Source organism: Corylus avellana, chromosome ca9, assembly GCF_901000735.1.
Source record: "Corylus avellana chromosome ca9, CavTom2PMs-1.0".
In the NCBI taxonomy this organism is placed as follows: domain Eukaryota; kingdom Viridiplantae; phylum Streptophyta; class Magnoliopsida; order Fagales; family Betulaceae; genus Corylus; species Corylus avellana.
Window position 1 is genome coordinate 4,239,469 of NC_081549.1, and position 3,963 is coordinate 4,243,431.

Below are 3,963 nucleotides of genomic sequence, written 5' to 3' on the forward strand. Positions count from 1 at the left end.
AAAAAACATATTAAAGAAAGCGAAAACTATATATATAATATTATATATATGTTGTTGGAGTTGGATGGGGGATCTAAATTAGGTGAAGAGGAATGTTTAGTGACTTTGTATGCTGTATTTTTTATATGCATTACCATGTGATTTCATGTCTTCTTATTCTTTTTGTTAGATAGGCTTTACAACATACATGATACATGCATACATAATCCCACAATCCTTATGTTAGTATGCATTCATACAGATCGAATCAATATTTTTCCTTGCAAGGAGAGGCCAAGCATAGAGTCGGGTGGTAATTCGTGATTACGTGTCGGGTTTAGGTCATATTGAAGTATAAATATAAGACTATATATGTCAACTCAAATCCATTTTATTTAATTAAATGGGTAAGATCTTCCAATCCTAACTAGTTATTTTTGCGTTGGATTTGCGGGTAGTATAAAATATTGCCAACCCTAAATGTTACTTGTAGAGTTTGAATCGTGTCAAGACATGAGTATACAACTATATTAGGTCAACAATAATTCAACACATTTAATTAAACGGGTTAAACCTTATCAACTTTAACTACTAATTTTAAACTAAATTCGCATCAAATTTACGAGTCGTACCAAAAAAAATTGTCGGCTTAGAGGCCAAACTTAATTTTCAGGCATATAATATAAGGAACAAGAAAAATAAAAATGGGGGCCCAGCCCAGGATTTCGTCCCCTATATATGTGATTGCTTGTGTGTTGATTAAATGAAATAAGCAAAGTTTTGCAGGAGCATGGGCATTCTTGTCGCCTACCCCAAAACCAGGAATTGACTATTGGGAGTTCGGAACGACAAGAAAAATGTTTCCGAGGTTTATGGGGAAGATTGTCCAAAAAGACCTAAAGGCCCATTCCCACGATATTTTTCTTCTAGAACGGAGGGGTGTAAATGCAAAATTTGGAGGTACAATGTGGTGAAAAGCGTTAATAAGATGACATAAGTTATAATAATTAATATAATTAATATATATGTGCATTACTCGTGCCACGCCGTAATCATTGAGAACGTGTTGAAGGAAAAGGCTTAAAGCATGAAGGTTTAGATCATCAAAGCGTGTTCCACTGCAACCACTAAAGGCAGGTAAGTGTTCTCATTTTCTTTTTTTCATTCCAACAATATTTTCCCAAGTCCTAAAGGTTTAATTCCAACAGTTGGAACAATATTTTTTAAAATTACTAATATTGAATTTGTGATGGATCGATGAGAATGTGAGTACGAGTGTGAGAGCGAGAGTGTGTTTAGCGTTATTCAAATTAATGATATTCTAGCAAAATGATAAAATTTTTTTCTCTAAACTGATTAATTGGATTCAGTTTATTAGACTAACATTGTTATTAAAGCATGTGACACATACTTTAAAGACATATATCAGTATAATATATTGAATTAATGGATTTCTTCCACTTCAATTTGGAAGAAAATATTATCCTTAGCACAATGGTTAAAATACACTCTACTAGCGTAAGAAGGGCAATTTGACTTAATTACATTCCTGCCCACATTTTTTTTTTTTCGATGGAAACCTTGACTAGGCAAGACTCTTCGGACCCACTCTTATAGAGTAAACCTCAGACCCGTGCTCTGCATCTATAAAAGTTTTTCTATACGAATCAAGATAAATCACTAACTTTTCACCAGGGAGTGTGGCCCCAAGGGAGAGGTAGCACCTGGTGGGTTTCGAACCTGAGACCACTAAGGAGCATCTCAGAATTTCAGGCTCTTCTTCTGCCCACATTTTCGCAGAAAAAAGAAGAATGAAAAAGAAAAAAAAAAAGAAAAAAGAGAAGAACATTAGAGAGGAAAAGGGTTAACTAACTAAACTTTTTAGTTTAATTTAGCTTCAACAATCTAATTACCTATCTCATTAATTTCTCTTGGGGTAGAACAATCATATTCATAATATTTTAATGCTTCTACGAGATATATATATATGTCACTTCGATTTTACTTAACTCGATCTGCAAACAATTATATGTGAATGACCCTGCAAGTTGGAAGATGGTGATCGAAAGAGAATTTTCTGACTCAAAACAATGCATTGATGTTTGATTGCAGACATGTGCGGTGCTGTGTTTTATAGGAGGCATGTCAAAGACCAAGAGCTTGAGGAAATTATGAAGGGCCTCGACCACAGTGGGCATGGGGTCCCCCAAAGTGGACAATGTGGTCATAAATCACTAAAATTGCGGCTGCACTTCACTAGTTGCCCATGGAGAAGATTTTGATAGGGCTAAAAATCTTCCAGGATATGTGGAAAATGTCACCCATATACCCTTCAGGTTTCATCACACGCACGTATGCTTAATTTGCATTCCATTTTCACTTTCCGCCACCATTCACCCCTTCAATTCTACAATTGGCTGCAATTGTTTGAAAATTAAAATGGGAATTAGTCGGGGAGGTGTGAAAAAATTTAGTATAATTGAATGAAGAAAATATAAAAAAAACTAAAAACAAGGAAACAACGCATTTGCATAAACTACCCGAAACAGGCACATCCGCACATGAGTGCGAGACAATTCTCAATTAGAACTTAGGCAAAATAGCCCTATAAATTTAGAAGAATGGGAGCCTTCTCACAAATGAGGTTACAATGATTAGGTCCAGACACATGTTTATCAAAGATAGAAATATTTGTAAAGTCATAAGACCATGCATGGGAGCTGACGCTTGTCCAATGCCGAAAAATTAAAGAAATTGGTAACCTAATAACAAAAGAGCCCTCAAGCCCCAACCAAAGGCCCAATGAGCAGTGTCCAGTCCTAACTCAATTCAAAATGAACTGTAGCGTGCTTGTGTTTACTCATACAAATTTCCAATAGCTCGTTTTTTCGTAGAAGACATCCACTCATCTGTCACTCTTTTTTTTTTTTAAAAAAGGTTACCAAAAAAAAAAAAAAAAAGGTATTTTTAACTCTTGATCAGAAAGTAAGAGATAGTGGAAAACCTAACAAAAGGGGTGTGCTCTTCAACAATAGACCAAAAGCAAAAATTACAGTCCAAAACGAAAATTACAATACTCGTCTTTCACCTCTTGTATATTCATACTGTTACGGAAGCAATGCCGCGATAAAGTAGATATTGAATTAGAGTAGATTTTTATTTAATAAAAATGAGATTTTATTTAAGATTAGTTGAAATTAGTTTTGTTATCAATATTTTAATATTAGACTTATCGTATTAGATAGTATTGGAGTCATTGTTAGTATTAGAGTCTAGTTATCATTCTTGTTTCCTAGTTTAATTGTTATTCTCTTGTTTGTATCTCTATTTAAACTACGATCAATCAATAAAGAGGAATTAGAGAATTAATCATAAACCTTGTGTTTGAAAAATGGTTTTAGGTTTCCTTAAAATCTAAAAGTTCTAGGTTTCCTTAGAATCTAAGGTTTAGGTTTCCTCATAAACTAAAATCTATCACGTTACGTGTTTGCAAAATCATTCACGTGACACATACATAGTATATATGTATGTTTAAGCGAAAAAATATGTGTGTGTAAATATATTTAATGCTAGTAATTACATTTTTATTTCACAACTATCCCACAATGTATATGTGGCGGTCCTAATCAATTATTGAATTAATTCTTGTTAAAAAAAAAAAAAAAAATCGAAGAGTTGGATGAGACTGTTATGTAAGCGTTGTAGGATAGTTATAATATAAAAATGTAGTATATAACATTACTCAAATGTTTATAGTGTAACGCTACATACTATACAAACATCCAATAAATATTCCACAAAGTTGACGTGGTAGAGTCTAATATTCATTGGATTATTATTATTTTGTTCTTTTAACAATGACCGTTCTAATGGCTCTTAGATCTCGCAATATTAGCTTTGTAGGATATTTGTGTTGTATTTACCTAGCATTAATCATATATGAGTCATGCTTGCTGGATATAAATTAGTTACAAACTTATTTAT